The sequence below is a fragment of the Chiloscyllium punctatum genome, chromosome 34, assembly GCF_047496795.1.
Source record: "Chiloscyllium punctatum isolate Juve2018m chromosome 34, sChiPun1.3, whole genome shotgun sequence".
Taxonomy (NCBI): Eukaryota; Metazoa; Chordata; class Chondrichthyes; order Orectolobiformes; family Hemiscylliidae; genus Chiloscyllium; species Chiloscyllium punctatum.
In genome coordinates, this window is record NC_092772.1 from 3252335 (window position 1) to 3271729 (window position 19395).

At 45.2% G+C, this 19395-nt stretch overlaps 1 long non-coding RNA gene across 7 annotated transcripts in view; it reads left to right on the top strand.

Annotated features, from left to right (window-relative positions):
• Positions 1–19395, top strand: part of LOC140458757 (uncharacterized) — a 90197-nt gene that overhangs the window by 30108 nt on the left and 40694 nt on the right. For 6 of the 7 annotated variants that reach the window (XR_011953641.1, XR_011953645.1, XR_011953639.1 and 3 more), the window contains one exon: positions 6899–7170. This is a non-coding gene — a long non-coding RNA (uncharacterized lncRNA). The remainder of the gene's footprint in view (positions 1–6898; positions 7171–19395) is intronic. The other variant, XR_011953643.1, reaches the window with a different exon arrangement.

The window sequence follows — 19395 nt, forward strand, 5'->3', positions numbered from 1 at the left end:
ATCTGCCTCCAATCAGCTTTCAAAAGTTCTTGCCTTATACCGTCAAAATTGGCCTTTCTCCCATTTAGAACATCAACTTTTAGATCTGGTCTATTCTTTTCCATCACTATTTTAAAACAAATAGAATTATGGTCGCTGGCCTCAAAGAGCTCCCCCACTGACAGCTCACTCACCTGCCCTGCCTTATTTCCTAAGAGTAGGTCAAGTTTTGCACCTTCTCTAGTAGGTACATCCACATACTGAATCAGAAAATTGTCTTGTACACACTTAACAAATTCCTCTCCATCTAAACCTTTAACACAATGGCAGTCCCAGTCAATGTTTGGAAAGTTAAAATCCCCTACCTTACCTACCCTATTATTCTTACAGATAGCTGAGATCTCCTTACAACTTTGTTTGGCAATTTCATTTTGACTATTGGGGGGTCTGTAATACAATCCTAATAAGCTGATCATCCCTTTCTTATTTCTCAGTTCCACCCAAATAACTTCCCTGGATGTATTTCTGGGAATATCCTTCCTCAGCACAGCTGTAATGCTATCCCTTATCAAAAATGCCACTCCCCTTCTCTCTTGCCTCCCTTTCTATCCTTCCTGTAGGATTTGTATCCTGGAACATTAAGCTGCCAGTCTTGCCCATCCCTGAGCCATGTATCTGTAATTGCTATGAGATCCCAGTCCCATGTTCCTAACCATGCCCTGAGTTAATCTGCCTTCCCTGTTAGGCCACTTGCATTGAAATAAATGCAGTTTAATTTATTAGTCCTCCCTTGTCCCTGCCTGTCCTGACTGTTTGACTCCCTTCTGTTCTCAGCTGGACCCGTCTCAGATCGAGCTCCCAAAATCCTCCCTGTGATTGTTATCACGTCCCATCCCTGCATTCCTCCAAAATCCATGTAAAGTCCTACCATTCCTAAAACCCACCCTGTATCTGTCACCTGTCCCAGCTTCCACATCCCTCCCTATCTCCCTATCTCCGTAAGACACCATCCCCCCACCCACCCCCGTCCCAGTTACTACATCCCGCTGTATCACGAAATGCCAGTAGTCACTATAATATCAGATTAAGGCGTGAAAGCAGGAATACTGTACTGGGTTAAATGATCAGTCGTGATCATATTGAATGGTGGGACCGACTCTGTGGTCAAATGGCCAATACCTGCTCTTCTTTCCTGTGCTTCTCTATAAATTTACGATCCATATAACCTCCTTCAGTCCCCACATCCCTCCCTCTCTCCATAAACTCCTTCAGTCCCCACGACTCTTCCTAATCATGTAACCTGAACCATTCCCCAGAAACCTCCCTAACTCCATAAACTCCAAAAGGCCCCACGACCCTCCCTATCTCCATACTCTCATCCAGACCCGATGACCCTCCCATTCAGAGTAACCTCCTTCAATCCCCATGATCCTCCTGATCTGTACAAACTCCTTCAGACCCAACAGCCCTGCAGATCTCTTTGGCCCCTTTCAGGCCCCACATCACTCCCTATCTCCATAATGTCCTTCAGTCACCACTGCACTCTCTGTGTCCATAATCTCATACAGTCCCCACATCACTCCCTATCTCCATAATTTCCTTCAGTCCCCACGACCCTCCTTATTCCCAAAACATCTATTACCTGTTGAACCTGTAAGCTACATTTTTCAGATTGATAAACACGAACTCCCATAACCCTTTCTGCTGCCAGTCTGAAACCAAACAGTGTTAACCTGATAGTAGGTCGGGAGCTGAAATATGTTTGAAAGGATATGTCAATGAACAATAACTGGACCCTTAGAAACGCTTTTAATAAAAAGAGAATATGTTTTTGAGCATGTTGGATTTTATTTTTATTGGTGAGAATATAAATGGCAGAATAGATACGGGTGTAGGAGTGGTTGTACCGAGGAAACGGTTTATTTGAATTTTCAGAAACCTTTACACAAGTTTCAATAAGGGCTAAAGAGTAACTTGTTAGAGAATAGGGCACCTTAACTGTCAGGACGTGGGTGAGATATTAGACGAAATAGTGTTGTCAGAATTTACTGTGGAGAAAGACATGGAAACTCGGGAAGTTGGGGACATAAATAGTGATGTCTTGGAAAGAATCCTCACCAGAGAAGAGAAAGTGCTGCAATATTAAAATAAATAAAGGTAGATCAATCCTCAGTCACTTGTTAGTTTGATCCTAGAATATTGTGGGAATCTGGGGAAGAGATTGCAGTGTCCCTAACAGAGATATTTATATTATCAACATACACAATGAGTTACTGGAAGACTGGAGGGTGTTCCATCACTTTAAGGCTTCAGGGAGCAGCCAGGAAATCACAGCCCAGTGATCTACTGGTATGTTGTTGGAGGAGATTCTGAGAGAAATGAGCTACATATATTTGGAAAGGCAAGGGCTGATTAGAGATAGTCAGCATGGCTTTGTGAGTGGGAAACCGTGTTTCACAAACCGGATTGACTCTTCGAGGAGTTGACCAAGAGATCGATGAAGGCAGAGCAGTCAGGGTTGTCTACATGAACTTCAGCAAAGCATTTGACAAGGTTCCAGGGATGTAGAACATCTAATCAATAGGAAGAAGGAAGCTAACTTAAGTTTGAGGAACCAAGGATCAGAAGCTCTAGAGAGTTACATGGGGCAGCACGGTGGCTCAGTGGTTAGCACTGCTGCCTCACAGCACGAGGGACGCGATTTCAATTCCAGCCGCAGGCGACTGTCTGCGTGGAGTTAGCACATTCTCTCCATGTCTGCGTGGGTTACCGACAGGTGCTCCAGTTTCCACCCACAGCCCAAAGATGTGCAGGTTAGGTGAATCAGCCATGCGTTGTTCAAGAAAGGGAATAGAGATAATCCTGGGAATCACAGACCTGTCAGTCTTCTGTCTGTGATGTGCAGATTATTGGAGACTCTGAGATCCAGGATTTATGATTCCTTGGAAAACCATAGTTTGATTATTGAATGTCATTATGGCTTTGTAAGGGATAGGTCATACCACACAAATCTTATTGAATCCTTTGAGAATGTGACAAAACACATTTATGGCTCATTGAGAAAGTACAGAGCATGGGATACAGGGAAACCTGCCTGCCTGGATACAGAATTCCTGGCCCATAGAAGACAGAGGGTGATGACAGATGGAAATCATTCAGCCTGGAGCTCCGTGACCAGTGGTTTTCTGCAGAGAGAGGTCAAAACATCTCTGCTCTTTGTGATTTTATGTATGACTTGGATGTGTGAGTGGAAGAGTGGGTAAGTAAGGTTGCCAATGACACGAAGGTTGGTGGAGTGGTGAATAGTGTGGATGTCTGCTGGAGGTTGCAATGGGGCATTGACAGGATGTAGAGCTGGGCTGAGAAGTGGCAGATGAAGTCAAATCTGGAAAAGTGTGAAGTGCTGCATTTTGGAAGGTGAGACTTGAATGCAGAATACAGGGGTAAAGGCAGAATACTGAATAGTGTGGAGGAACAGATGGATCTTGGATTTCATGAGCAGAGATCCCTCAAATTTGCCACCAACCTGATAGTGTTGTTAAGAAAGAATATGTTGGATTGGCTTTCATTAGCTGGGGGATTGAGTTTTAAAGCAATGAGGTTATGCTGCAGCTCTATACAGTCCTGTTTAGATCTCAATTAGAATATTGTGTTCAGTTTTGTTCCCTTCATTACAGGAAGGATGTGGAAGCTTTAGAGATTGTAAAGAGAAGATTTACCAGGATACTGCCTGGACTGGAGGGCATGTCTGATAAAGAAAGGTTGAGGGAGCCAAGTCTTTTCTCATTGGAGTAAAGAAGAGTGTGGTGTGATTTGTTAGAGGTGAACAAAATGGTGTGAGGCAACGATAGAGTGAACAGTGAGAGACCGCTTTATCCCATGGTACAAGGGGTCATAATTGTAGGGTGATAGGAGGATAGGTAAGGGGGGATTTCAGAATTAGTACTTTACACAGAGAGTAGTGAGTGGGTGGAACAGGACTTTTTACCAGACTCTTGGATAGGTACATGGATGATAGCAAAATGAATGGTATGTCAGTGAGTTTGATCTTACAGTCAGGTAAAAGATGGGCATGGCATCATGGCCGAAGGGTCTTGTGCTGTCCTGTTCTGTGTTCTACGTTCTGTCTGGTAATCTGGGTAATAAACTCAGATCAATGTAAAAGGATATGGCATTCAGGAGGAGCTAGTCAACTGGATACAAAATTGGGCTTGATGGTAGGAGACAGAGGGTGATGGGAGACATGTTGCCTTCCTGACTAGAGACATGTGACCAGCGGTGAAGTGGGTCCACTGTTGTTTGTCATTTGGATAAATGGTTTGGATGGGAATATTGGTTTTGTGGGAAGTTTTTTGAGTGATACTGAAATTGTTGGTAAAGTGGACAGTGCAAAACGTTACGTATGATACAACAGGGCGAATAGTACACTGGAGTAGTGGGCTGAAGAATAGTAGATGGAGTTTAATTAGATAAATGTGAGGTGTTCCATTTTGGTGAAACAAACCAGAGTGGGTTTGTACAGTTAATGTTCGGGCCCTGGGTAGTGTTGTCAGTCAGAGACCCAGGGATGCAGGTAGATAGTTCTTTGTAAGTGGTGTCACATGTAGACAGGCTGGTGAAGCAGACATTTGGGGTGGTTACCTCCATTCGGGAGAGCACAAAGCGTAGGAGAAGGATGTCATGTTGTGGCTGGAAAAGACATTGGTGGGGCCACCATAAAACATTGTTGATCAGTGGGAAGAATTCATCTGGTTCACTCACCTCCTTTAGGGAAGGACATCAAATATTCTAACCTGGTCTGGCCGACATGTGACTCCAGACCCACAGCAATATGGCTGACTCTGAGCTACCCTCTGGGTAATTAGCAGTGGGGTCAAAGACCGTTGTTCCAGGCAGTGACACCCACATCCCATGAATGAATATATAAAAATACCGATGTCCCTCCGTACCTCTGCAAACCCCTCCAGCTGCAGCAATCCGTCCTGGCTTTGTAACACCCTGACCACTCTCTGTGACACTCTCACCACCTCCAGCACCTTCACCTCTCCCTGTTCCTATTGTGTCAATGAACCCTGACCGTGGCTCCCCTTCCTACAGCCCTCCTCCTGCGAGCAGACCCATTGCAATCCATTACCATTGACTCCTAAAACACCCCCTCACTTCAGGATTTTAAGTACTCTTTGGTGATCCTCTTCGCCTCATAATCTAGTATGATCCCTTTCGTCCTGAGTGAGGGATCAGTGGGAATTTCTTGCTGAGGTTTTTACTGTTTCAGTGGAATGTCCTTTTGTTGAGTATTTTGCATTGTTCCTTCAAATGGTTTCCACTGTTCATTTACAGACATATGTTTCAGTCTGTTTAGCTTGTTTATCTTGGTCAGTTCCCCTCTCACACACACATAATTGGCTATTTTTATTTCTACTTGTAGCTTGTCCTTTCTGTGTTTCACTTTAAAACTTTGTTTATTTAAACTGCACTTTATCACAATTTCCCGAAGGATCTCTCCAGGTGACATTACTCATTCACTAAGTTTCATTACACGGTCGCTCTGCGATAGTTATGTCCCTTAACAGTTGCACAATGTGTTTTTCAAAGAAACACTGAAAAAAAAATTCTCCGAACTCCTCTTCCAATATCAATGCTGTCCGTGTGATTGTCCCTGATAATACAAATATTTACGTTTTCCAAAATTATCGCAATGCCTTTGTTAAAAAATTCCAATGAGTTCCTGTTGAATGCAGTGATGAGCAATGAAATGCTGTTCGGTGGCTAAAACTATTCTGCATCTTGTGTTTTTGGCAAGTAGTAGCCAGAATTTACATTCAGACTGACTCTACTTCATGATCTGCGGCCAAATGATTTCTCTGTAATGCCTTTGGTATCCATTATTGTTAGCGTTACCCATTTTGCCTGAGATTGCACAAGATTACGAACCACTGAATATTTTGTTCACCCTGTATTCATGTCTCCCTGTTGTCTAAATATCTTTTATCTCTGTCTCACAAATCCATCGACCTTATTGCAGCAACGTTGTCCATTCAAAAAAAAACATAATATACTGCCTTCCACAATTTTCTGTCACAAATCTATTCGCTGATGTACAATTTTAGTTAAACTCTGTCCCATCCTGTTCCTTTCTGCTTGTCTTCAGCCACATTCCCATGCTGTTCCATTGCTTCACCTTTTCCCTTTGGATTTGGAAAGCTCCTTTCACCTGCATCCTCTCTGTCAGTTTAATGCCCTGTCCATAAACCTACCGACATGATTAGCCAGGACACTGGTCCCAGCACAGTTCCAGGGGGATCATCCTAATAGATATTTTTAAAAATCAGGAATGGGATGTGTGAGTCTCTGGCTGACCAGCCTTTCTTGCCCAGTCCTAGAAGCCCTTGAACTGAGTAACTTGCTCGGCCATTTCAGAGGGTAATTGAGAGGCAAACACTTTGCTGTGGGGATGTCGTGCAGACCACGTGAGGATGGGCAGATGTCCTTCTCTAAAGGACAAGTGTTTGGATTTATTGTACATCAGTAATGGTTTCATACTTATTTGTGGATTGTTAATTATTATTTTTAAAATTATTGATTTCAAATGTCTCCTTTTCAGATGGCGGGATTCAATCCTGCCTCCCCTGAACATTAGCTGAGGTTTTGGATACATTCTCTCGCAATAATACCACTAGGCCATTACTTCACCTGCTCACTGGGTGCTCATCCCTGAGCACTGATACCAGGGCATCATGAAGCTAAACCCATTCTTCCAACACAATTGTGTGATCCTGACATCTTCCAGCAATGTGGGACTATTTCTTCATATCGCTCCATTTTCCAGATCTCTGTGGAACTCAGTGCCATTCTCCATGTGTAACCCTCACTGCATCTGTTTAACTTCACATTCTGTCTATTTCTCTGTCTCCTGTAGGTACTCAGGAAAGTCCTGACTCAATAGCCTTCCCAGCTGCTGGGTGGATCGTCCATCACCTCATTGAATGCAGTTGGTCTGCCAGAGAGAGACAAAGGGAAAGGAGATCTGGAGCCTTCAATAAATCCAGTAGTGAAGTAAGGTCACCCACAGTGCACAGAGCAAAGAACAATGAGAGGGATCCAACCATCTGTTAACACAACATGACATAGTACAATGCTGGAGCGGAGCACAGTGCACACACACACCCCAGGCTCAATCACCACACCAATGTAAGTTCTGTTATATTAAAACTCACGACTCTACAACAGTGTATCTATGGCATGTCTTGTGGTCCAGTGTCTTCAATAATTTTTAATTCCTGTAACAGATCCTATCGCTGTAACCTCCTCCCTTCCCGATAGTCCGTCCACATATTTGAATTGTGCTGCATTCCAGACGACCTTCCTTATCCCTGTAACTTGGTTCAGTGTTAACAACATGCTTTATCTCGGTTGCCTTCTTCTCCAATAATGTAAACACAAGGACTACAGATGCTGGAAACCAGAGTCTAGATTAGAGTGGTGCTGGAAAAGCACGGCAGGTCAGGCAGCATCCGAGGAGCAGGAAAATCGACGTTTCGGGCAAAAGCCCTTCATCAGGAATAGAAGCCGGGAGCCTGCAGAGTTGGGAGGTAAATGAGAGGGGGGTGGGGATAGGGAGAAAGTAGCATAGAGTACAGTAGGTGAATGGGGTGGGGAAGAAGATAATTGGTCAGAGTGGAGGATGGGGGAAGGGAGCAAAGAGTACATTGGGTGAATGGGGGTGGGGATGGGGGTGATAGGTCAGGGAGGAGGGTGGAGTGGATAGGTGGGAAGGGAGATAGGCTGTTAGGACAAGTCATGGGAGGCTGAGCTGGAAGGCTGGAGGTGGGGTGTGAGGTGTGGGAAGGGGAAATGAGGAAACTGGTGAAGTCCACATTGTTGCCCTGGGGTTGAAGTGTTCCGAGGCGGAAGGTGAGACGTTCTTCTTCCAGGTGTCAGGTGGTGACGAAGCAGCGGTGGAGGAAGCCCAGGACCTGCATGTCCTCGGCAGAGTGGGAGGGGGCATTGAAATGTTGGGCCACAGGGCAGTGGGGTTGATTGGTGCGGGTGTACCAGAGATGTTCCCTAAAGTGCTCTGCTCGGACGTGTCCAGTTTCACCAATGTGGAGGAGAGCGCATAGGGAGCAACGGATACAATAAATGATATTGGTGGATGTGCAGGTAAAACTTTGGATGTGGAAGGCTCCTTTGCGGCCTTGGATGGTGGTGAGGGGAGAGGTGTGGGCGAAGGTTTTGCAATTTCTGCAGTGGCAGGAGAAGGTGCCAGGAAGGGAGGGTGGGATTTTGGGAGGCGTGGACCTGACCAGGTAGTCACTCAGGGAACGGTCTTTGCGGAAGGCATAAAGGGGTGGGGAGGGAAATCTATCCCTGGTGGTAGGGTCTGTTTGGAGGTGGCGGAAATGTCGGCGGATGATTTGGTTTATGCGAAGGTTGGTAGGGTGGAATGTGAGCACCAGGGGCGTTCTGTCCTTGTTACGGTTGGAGGGGTGGGGTCTGAGGGCGGAGGTGTGGAATGTGGACGAGATGTGTTGGAGGGCATCTTTAACCACGTGGGAAGGGAAATTGCGATCTCTAAAGAAAGAGTCCATCTGGTGTGTTCTGTGGTGGAACTGGCCCTCCTGGGAACAAGTATGGCGGAGGCGGAGGAATTGGGAATACGGGTTGGCAAATTTGCAGGCGGTAGTCTGGGAAGAGGTGTAATCTAGGTAGCTTTGGGAGTCGGTAGGTTCATAAAAAATGTCGGTGTCAAGTCGGTTGTCATTAATGGGGATGGAGAGGTCCAGGAAGGGGAGGGAGGTATCAGAAATGGTCCAGGTAAATTTAAGGTCAGGGTGGAATGTGTTGGTGAAGTTGATGAATTGCTCAAACTCCTCAAGGAAGCACGATGTGGCGCCAATGCAGTCATCAATGTAGCGGAGGAAGACGTGGGGAGTGGTGCCGGTGTAACTACGGAAAATGGACTGTTCTACATAACCAACAAAGAGACAGGCATAGCTCGGGCCCATACGGGTGCCCATGGCTACCCCTTTGGTCTGGAGGAAGTGGGAGGATTTGAAGGAAAAATTGTTAAGTGTGAGGACAAGTTCAGACAAACGAATGAGAGTGTCGGTGGAAGGGTTCTGTTGTGGCCGTCAGGAGATGAAGAAACGGAGGGCTTGGAGGTCCTGGTCATGGTGAATGGAGGTGTAGAGGGATTGGATATCCATGGTGAAGATGCGGCGTTGGGGGCCTGGAAAACAGAAGTCTTGGAGGAGGTGGAGGGTATGGATGGTGTCTCGAATGAATGTGGGTAATTCCTGGACTGCGGGAGAGGGCAATGTCGAGGTAGGCAGACATGAGTTCGGTGGGGTAGGAGCATGCTGAGAGAATGGGTCGGTCAGGATGGTCAGGCTTGTGGATTAGATTAGATTAGATTACTTACAGTGTGGAAACAGGCCCTTCGGCCCAACAAGTCCACACCGCCCCGCCGAAGCGTAACCCACCCATACCCCTACATCTACATTTACCCCTTACCTAACACTATGGGGATCTTGGGAAGGAGGTAGAATCGGGCAGTGGGGGATCCCGGACAATGAGGTTGGAAGCTGTGGGTGGGAGTTCTCCTCCTGAGGTGATGAGGTTCTGTATGCTCTGGGAGATGACGGTTTGGTGATGGGAGGTGGGTCATGGTAGAGGGGGTGATAGGAGGAGGTGTCTTCGAGTTGGCATCATGGCTTCAGCAGTGTAGAGGTCAGTGCACCAGACTACCACTGCACCCCCTTTATCTGCTGGTTTGATGGTGAGGTCGGTATTGGAGCAGAGGAAGTGGAGGGCTGCACGTTGTGAGGGTGAGAGGTTGGAGTGGGGGAGGGGGTAGATAGGTTGAGGCGGTTGATGTCTCGGTGGAAGTTGGAAATGTAGAAATCGAAGACAGGTAATAGGCCAGCGCGGGGTGTCCTGGTGGATGGAGTATGTTGGAGGTGGGCAAAAGGGTCCTTGAAAGGTGGGTGGGAGTCTTGATTGTAAAAGTATGCTCGGAGGCGTCAGAAGAAGTGTTCAATATCTCAGCGTGTATTAAATTAATTGATGTGTGGACGGAGGGGGATAAAGGTGAAGTCTTTGCTGAGGATTGATCATTCATCCTCAGTGAGGGGGAGGTCAGGGGGAATGGTGAAAACTCGGCAGGACTGGGAGCTGGGACCAGGCGTAGGTGTGGAGCTGGGGGAGGCGACTGAGCCTGTTACTGGAGTGGGTGTGGTGTTAGGGGGAATGGGGATGGAGTCATGAGCACGGGTGGTGTTCCCCTCCGGATTCTGGGGTAGGGATTGTGATGGTGGGACCTGGGGGTTTGTCAGCAGAATGCAAGTGCGCGGCATTGGTGGGGGCGGAAGTGGTGACAAACACGGCAGTCGAGGGGGGGGCATGGAAGTCACTGAGTGTGTGACATCAGCGATGATGTGAGGGGTGGAAGTGATGTCATTTTGATGTGTGAGGAATTGTGAGGGGCAGAAATGGCATTTACTTAATGTAAACCAATAATTTCCTGTCACAAATCTATTTGACAATGTAGTATTTTAATTAAACTCAGTCCCTTACTGTTTCTTTCTGTTGGTCTTCATCCACATCTCCATGGTGTTCCAATATTTCAACCTTCCTCTTTGGACTTGGGAATTTCCATTCCCCTCAGACCTTTCCCCCTCCTCATCTGTGTCCATTTATAGCACACTGCATATTCCTGATACCTGGGGAGCCTATCCCAATAAAATAGCTCAGTCTTCCCTGTGTACTGGTAGCAGTGCTCACTGGTCAGAACCACTTCTGTTGATACCATTGTGTGATCCTGATACATTCCTCCACTCTGCTGATATCACTGTCTTTCTGCATGTGATATCCCTTACTTCTGGGTCTAATTGCTGCCTCTGTCAGTGTCTCTCACTCTTTGCAGCTACTCCAGATCCTGAGCTAACAGAATTCTCCACTCCAGAGGGACGCAGCAGAACAGGCCAGAAATGGACATTAGGAATTTCCAGATCTCTGTGGGATTCAATGCCATTCTCCATGTGTAAGATTCATTGCATCAGTGTAATTTCCCATTCTGTCTATTTCTCTGTCTCCTGTCGGTATTCCTGATGTCCCTGACTCAGCAGAATTCCCAATTCCTGTCTCGTCCATCACCACATTGAAGACAGTTGGTCAGCCAGAGAGAGATGGAGAGGGAGATCTGGAGCCTTCAGTAAATCCTGCAGCCGGTCAGATCACTCACAGTAAACAGCACGGGGAGGAGTAAGTGGATTTTAATTCAGACCCTGAGGGCATGATGTAGGAACAATGCTGGGCAAGGAACATGAGAAAATTCTCAGGCTTCATTATCACCATCTTATCTGTAAATTCATCTGTTCCACAGAACCTTCCCTATGTCTGTCAGTTTCTCCATTGTCTGTTTCATTGATACCACTTCCCCTATCTCTATCAGCCCCTACAATCCTGCCTATCCCTGTAAGCTCCTCCTACCACTACAACTCTCCAAGTTTCTGCGTTTGCCTTTAATCCCGGGTTCTGTCACATCTCTCCTTAACTGAAGAAAAACAACTCTTCAGTTCCTTCAGCCATCCTGGTCAGTGTTGTCCTTTCTAGACCTGAAAAATCTCCCTGTCTTTGTGACTTTTTTGAACTCCTACTACCTTCATGATCTCTGTAAATTTCCTGTCACAACAACAAAAAAGCTCTGTACCTTAGTAACCTCCTCCAGCTGTAAGACTCCTCCTTGTCTCTGGGCACAGTGCAGAGTGACCCTGCTTCTCTCATAAATTAGTTTCTGCATTTCTAATGATGATTATGAACTCTTCCTGTTTCTGAAATGCAGTTAGTCTCTGAAAACTCTGCTGGTCCCAAATGATGTAATTTCCTACGATAACTACAAACCTTTATGCCTTCAACCACCTCCACATGCAGTCACACAGTTTATTTCTATAACCTCCATGAGTGTTGGAGTCATAGAGGTGTACAGCACGGAAACAGACCCTTTGGTCCAACCCGTCTATGCTGACCAGATATCCCAACCCAATCTAGTCCCACCTGCCAGCACCCGGCCCATCTCCCTCCAAACCCTTCCCATTCCTATACCCATCCAAATGCCTCTTAAATGTTGCAGTTGTACCAGCCTCCACCACATCCTCTGGCAGCTCGTTCCATACACGTACCACCCTCTGCTTGAAAAAGTTGCACCTTAGGTCTCTTTTATATCTTTCCACTCTCACCCTAAACCTATCCCTTCTAGTTCTGGACTCACCGACCCCAGGGAAAAGTCTTTGTCTATTTATCCTATCCATGCCCCTCATAATTTTGTAAACCTCTATAAGGTCACCCCTCAGCCTCCGACGCCACAGCCCCAGCCTGTTCAGCCTCTCTCTGTAGCTCAAATCCTCCAACCCTGGAAACATTCTTGTAAATCTTTTCTGAACCCTTTCAAGTTTCACAAAATTTTTCTGATAGGAAGGAGACCAGAATTGCACAAAATATTCCAACAGTGGCCTAACCAATGTGCTGTACAGCCGCAAGATGACCTCCCGACTCCTGGACTCAATACTCTGACCAATAAAGGAATGCATACCAAACGCCGCCTTCACTCTCTTATCTATCTGCGATTCCACTTTCAAGGAGCTATGAATATGCACTCCAAGGTCTCTTTGTTCAACAACACTCCCTAGGACCTTACCATTACGTGTATAAGTCCTGCTATGATTTGCTTTTCGAAAATGCAGCACCTCGCATTTATCTGAATTAAACTCCATCTGCCAGTTAGCCCATTGTCCCATCTGGTCCAGATCCTGTTGTAACCCTCTTCGCTGTCCACTACACCTCCAATTTTGGTGTCATCTGCAAACTGTACCTCTTGTGCTCTCATCCAAATCATTTATGTAAATGATAAAAAGTAGAGGGCCCAGCACTGATCCTTGTGACACTCCACTGGTCACAGGCCTTCAGTCTGAAAAACAGCCCTCCACCACCACTCTCTGTCTTTTACTTTTGAGCCAGTTCTGTATCCAAATGGCTAGTTTTCACTGTATTCAATGAGATCTAACCTTGCTAATCAGTCTCCCATGGGGAACCTTGTCGAATGCCTTACTGAAGTCCATATAGATCACATCTATCACTCTGCCCTCATCAATCTTCTTTGCGACTTCTTCAAAAAACTCACTCGAGTGTGTGGGATATGATTTCCCACGCACAAAGCCATGTTGACTATCCATAATCAGTCCTTGCCTTTCCAAATACATGTACATCCTGTCCCTCAGGATTCCCTCCAACAACCTGCCCACCACTGAGTTCAGGCTCATCGGTCTATAGTTCCCTGGCTTGTCTTTACCACCCTTCTTAAACAGTTGCACCACTTTTGCCAACCTCCAGTCTTCTGGCATCTCACATGTGATTATTGATGATACAAATATCTCAGCACGAGGCCCAGCAATCACTTCTCTAGCTTCCCACAGAGTTCTCGGGTACACCTGATCAGGCCCTGGGGAGTTATCCAGCACTTCTTCCTCTGTATCTGAACATTTTGCAAGATGTCACCATCGATTTCCCTACAGTCTATATCTTCCATATCCTTTTCCACAGTAAATACTGATGCAAAATATTAATTTAGTATCTCTCCCATTTTCTGTGGCTCCACACAAAGGCCGCCTTGCTGACCTTTCAGGGGCCCTATTCTCTCCATAGTTACCCTTTGTCCTTAATATATTTGTAAAAACCCTTTGGATTCTCCTTAATTCTCTTTGTCAAAGCTATCTCATGTCCCTTTTTTTCCCTCCTGATTTCCCTCTTTAGTATACTCCAACTTCCTTTATACTCGAAGGACTCACTCGATCTATCCTGTCTATACCCGACATGTGCTTTCTTCTTTTTCTGAACTAAACCTTCAATTTCTTTAGTCATCCAGAATTCACTATACCTACCAGCCTTCCCCTACACCCTGACAGGAATATGCTTTCTCTGGATTCTTGTTATCTCACTTCTGAAGGCATCCCATTTTCCATCGTCCCTTTACCTGCGAACATCTGCCTGCAATCAGCTTTCAAAAGTTCTTGCCTAATACGTCAAAATGGGCCTTTATCCAATTTAGAACTTCAACTTTTAGATTTGGTCTATCCTTTTCCATCACTATTTTAAAATGAATAGAATTATGGTCGCTGGTCCCAAAGTGCTCCCCCACTGACAGCTCAGTCACCTGCCCTGCCTTATTTCCTTAGCTTAGGTTAAGTTTTGCACCTTCTCTAGTTGGTACACCCACATACTGAATCAGAAAATTGTCTTGTACACACTTAACAAATTCCTCTCCATCTAAACCTTTACACTATGGCAGTCCCAGTCGATGTTTGGAAAGGTAAAAACCCCTACCATATCTACCCTATTATTCTTACAGATAACTGAGATCTCCTTACAAGTTTGTTTGGCAATTTCCCTTTGACTACTGTGGGGTCTATAATACAATCCTAATAAGGTGATCATCCCTTTCTTATTTCTCAGTTCCACCAAATAACTTCCCTGATGTATTTCTGGGAATATCCTCCCTTAGCACAGCTGTAATGCTATCCGTTATCAAAAATGCCACTCTCCCTCCTCTCTTGCCTCCCTTTCTATCCTTCCTGTTGCATTTGTATCCTGGAACATTAAGCTGCCAGTCCTGCCCATCCCTGAGCCATGTTTCTGTAATTGCTATGAGATCCCAGTCCCATGTTCCTAACCATGCCCTGAGTTAATCTGCCTTCCCTGTTAGGCCCCTTGCATTGAAATAAATGCAGCTTAATTTCTTAGTCCTACCTTGTCCCTGTTTGACTCCCTTCTGTTCTCAGCTATACCCGTCTCAGATCGAGCTCCCAAAACCCTCCCTGTGATTGTTATCACGTCCCATCCCTGCATTCCTCCAAATCTCTGTGAAGTCCTCCCATTCCTAAAACCCGCCCTGTATCTGTCACCTGTCCCAGCTTCCACAACCCTCCCTATCTCTGTAAGACACCCCCCCCCACCCCACCCCCATCCCAGTTACTACAGCCCACTGTATCACTAAATGCCAGTAGTCACTATAATATCAGAGTAAGGTGTGAAAGCAGGAATACTGTACTGGGTTAAATGATCAGTCGTGATCATATTGAATGGTGGGACCGACTCTGTGGTCAAATGGCCAATACCTGCTCTTCTTTCCTGTGCTTCTCTATAAACTTACTATCTATATAACCTACTTCAGTCCCCACAGCCCTCCCTCTCTCCATAAACTCCTTCAGTCCCCACGACTCTTCCTAATCATGTAACCTGAACCATTCCCCACCAACCTCCCTAACTCCATAACCTCCAAAAGGCCCCACAACCCTCACTATCTCCATAATCTCATCCTGACACAACGACCCTCCAGTTCAGAGTAACCTCCTTCAATCCCCATGATCCTCCTGATCTGTGCAACCTCCTTCAGACCCAACAGCCCTGCAGATCTCTTTGGCCCCTTTCAGGCCCCACATCACTCCCTATCTCCATAATGTTCTTCAGTCACTAGTGCATTCTCTACGTCCATAATCTCGTTGAGTCCGCACATCGCTCCCTATCTCCATAATGTCATTCAGTCCCCACGTTCCTCCTTATTCCCAAAACATCTATTACCTGTTGAAACTGTAAGCTACCTTTTTTCAGATTGATAAACACGAACACCCATAACTCTTTCTGCTGCCAGTCTGAAACCAAACAGTGTTAGCCTGACAGTAGGTCAGGAGCTGAAATATGCTTGAAAGGATATGTCAATGAAGAATAACTAGACCCTTAGAAACACTTTTAATGAAAAGAGGATGTGTTTTTGAGCCTGTTGGATTTTATTTTTATTGGTGTGAATATAAATGGCAGAATAGATACGGGTGTAGGAGTGGTTGGACTGAGGATACGGTTTATTTGAATTTTCAGAAAACTTTACACAAGTTTCAATAAGGGCTAAAGAGTAATTTGGTAGAGAATAGGGCACCTTAACTGTCAGGAGGTGGGTGAGATATTAGACAAAATAGTGTTGTCAGAATTTACTGTGGAGAAAGACATGGAAGCTCAGGAAGTTGGGGAAATAAATAGTGATGTCTTGGAAAGAATCCTCAACAGAGGAAAAAAAGTGCTGGTATCTGAAAACAAATAAAGGTAGATCAAATCTTAATGTCGCTTATTAGGTCGAATATTGTGGGAATCTGGGGAAGAGATAGTGTCCCTAACATATATTTATTTTATCAATACACACAATGTGTTACCGGAAGACTGGAGGGTGGCTAATGCTGTTCCATCACTTAATGTCTGCAGGGAGCAGCTAGGAAATCACAGCCCAGTGAGCCAGTGCTGGGTAAGTTGTTGGAGGAGATTCTGAGAGAAAGGAGCTACATATATTTGGAAAGGCAAGGGCTGATTAGAGATAGTCAGCATGGCTTTGTGAGTGGGAAGCCATGTTTCACAAACTGGATTGACTCTTCGAGGAGTTGACCAAGAGATAGACGAAGGCAGAGCAGTCAGTGTTGTCTACATGAACTTCAGCAAAGCATTTGTCAAGGTTCCAAGGGATGTAGAACATCTAGTCAAGAGGAAGAAGGAAGCTAATTTAAGTTTGAGGAACCAAGGATCAGAAGCAGGGCTCTAGAGAGTTACATGGGGCAGCACGGTGGCTCAGTGGTTAGCACTGCTACCTCACAGCACTAGGGACGTGATTTCAATTCCAGCCCCAGGCGACTGTCTGTGTGGAGTGAGCACTTTCTCTCCGTGTCTGCGTGGGTTTCCGACAGGGGCTCCGGTTTCCACCCACAGGCCAAAGATGTGCAGGTAAAGGCAGAATACTGAATAGTGTGGAGGAACAGATGGATCTTGGATTCCATGAGCAGAGATCCCTCAAATTTGCCACCAAGCTGATGGTATTATTAAGAAAGAATCTGTTGTATTGGCTTTCATTAGCTGGGGGATTGAGTTTTAAAGCCATGAGGTTATGCTGCAGCTCTATACAGTCCTGTTTAGATCCCAATTAAAATATTGTGTTCAGTTTTGGTCCCTTCATTAAAGGAAGGATGTGGAAGTTTTAGAGAGGGTAAAGAGGAGATTTACCAGGATGCTACCTGGACTGGAGAGCATGTCTTATGAAGAAAGGTTGAGGGAGCTAAGGCTTTTCTCATTGGAGTGAAGAAGAGTGTGGTGTGATTTGTTAGAGGTGAACAAGAAGGTGTGAGGCAAAGATAGAGTGAACAGTGAGAGACCTCTTTATCCCATGGCATACATGGTACATGGGGGCATGATTGTAAGGTGATTGGTGGATGGGTAAGGGGAGATTTCAGATGTAGGTTCTTTACACAGAGAGTGGTGGGTGGGTGTAATGGGACATTTTAACAGACTCTTGGATAGGCACATGGATGACAGCAAAATGAAGGGTATGTAAGTTAGTTTGATCTCACAGTCGGATAAAAGATGGGCATGGCATCATGGCCGAAGGGTCTTGTGCTGTCCTGTTCTGTGTTCTACGTTCTGTATGGTAAACTGGATAATAAGCTCAGATCAATGTAAAAGGATATGGCATTCAGGAGGAGCTAGTCAACTGGATACAAAATTAGGCTTGATGGTAGGAGACAGAGGGTGATGGGAGACATGTTGTTTTTCTGACAGGAGACATGTGACCAGCGGTGAAGTGGGTCCACTGTTGTTTGTCATTTGGATAAATGGTTTGGATGGGAATATTGGTTTCCTGGTAAGTAAGTTTTTTTGAGTGGCACTGAAATTGTTGGTAAAGTGGTCAGTGAAGAAGGTTATCTATGATACAACAGGACGAATAGTACACTGGGATCGTGAGCTGAAGAATAGCAGATGGAGTTTAATTAGATAAACGTGAGGTGTTCCATTTTGGTGAAACAAACCAGGGTGGGACTTGTACAGTTTATGTTTGGGCCCTGGGTAGTGTTGTCAGTCTGTGACCCAGGGATGCAGGTAGACAGTTCTTTGTAAGTGGTGTCACAGGTAGACAGGTTGGTGAAGCAGGCGTTTGCGATTGAGAGTAGAAGTTGGGATGTCATGTTGTGGCTGTAGAGGACATTGGTGAGGCCACCATAAAAGCATTGTTGACCAGAAGGAAGAACTCATCTGGTTCATTTACATCCTTTAGAGAAGAACATCTGACATTCTAACCTGGTCTGGCCTGCACGTGACAGCAGACCCACAGCAATATGGCTGACTCTGTGCTATACTCTGGGAAATTAGCAGTGGGGCAAAGAATGTTGGTCCAATCAGCGACATCCTCATCCTATGAATGAATAAATAAAAATATATATATCCCTCCCGACCTCTGCAAACCCCTCCAGTTGCAACAATCTGTACTGGCTTTGTAATACCGTTCAGGCCCTGACCCCTCTCTGTAACACTCTCACCACCTCCAGCACCTTCAGCTCTCCCGGTTCCTTTTGTGACATAAAACCTTGACAATTATTCCCTCTTCCATCTGACCTCCTCCTGGGAGCAGACCCTTTGCAATCCCTTTAAAACTTACTCCGAAAACATTCTCTCACTTCAGGATTTTAAGTACTTTTTGGTGATCCTCTAAGCCCGATAATCTAATATGATCATTTTTACTTGAATGAGGGACCGATGGGGATTTCTTGCTGAGGATTTGTCTGTTTCAATGGAATGTCCTTTTGTTGAGTGTTTTACACTGTTCCTTCAAATGTTTTCCACTGTTCATTGACAGGCACATATTTCAGTCTGTTTAGCCTATTTACCTTGGTCAGTTCTCCTCTCAAACTCGTGTTATTGTTTATTTTTGTTTCTAGTTGTAGCTTGTCCTTTCTGTGATTCACTTTAAAACTTTATATTTCCTTAAATTGCATTTTATCACAATATTGCAGAGGATCTCTCCAGGTGACATTACTCATTTACTAAGATTCATCACACAATGGTCGCTCTGAGGTAGTTATGTCCCTAGCCAGTTGCACAATTTGTTATTCAAAGAAACACTGAAAACTAATTTTCTGAACTCCTCTTCCAATATCACTCTTGCCAGTGTGACTGTACTACATTTTGTGAATATTGATGTTTCCCAAAATTATCGCAATGTGTTTGTTAAAAAAATTCCAATGAGTTCCTGTGTGATGCAGTAATGAGCAGCGGAATGCTGTTCAGTGGCTAAAACTATCCTGCTGCTTGTGTCCTTGGCAAGTAGTAGCCAGAATTTACATTCAGACTGATTCTACTTCATGATCTGAGACCAAATGCTTTCTCTGTGATGCCTTTGTTATCCATTATTGTTAGTGTTACCCATTTTGCCTGAGTTTCCGCAAGGTTGTGATCCATTGAATATTTATGTCCACCTTTTGTTCACCCTATAACCATGTCTCTCTGTTGTCTAAACCTCTTTTATCTCAGTGTCACAAATCCATCTACCTTATTGAT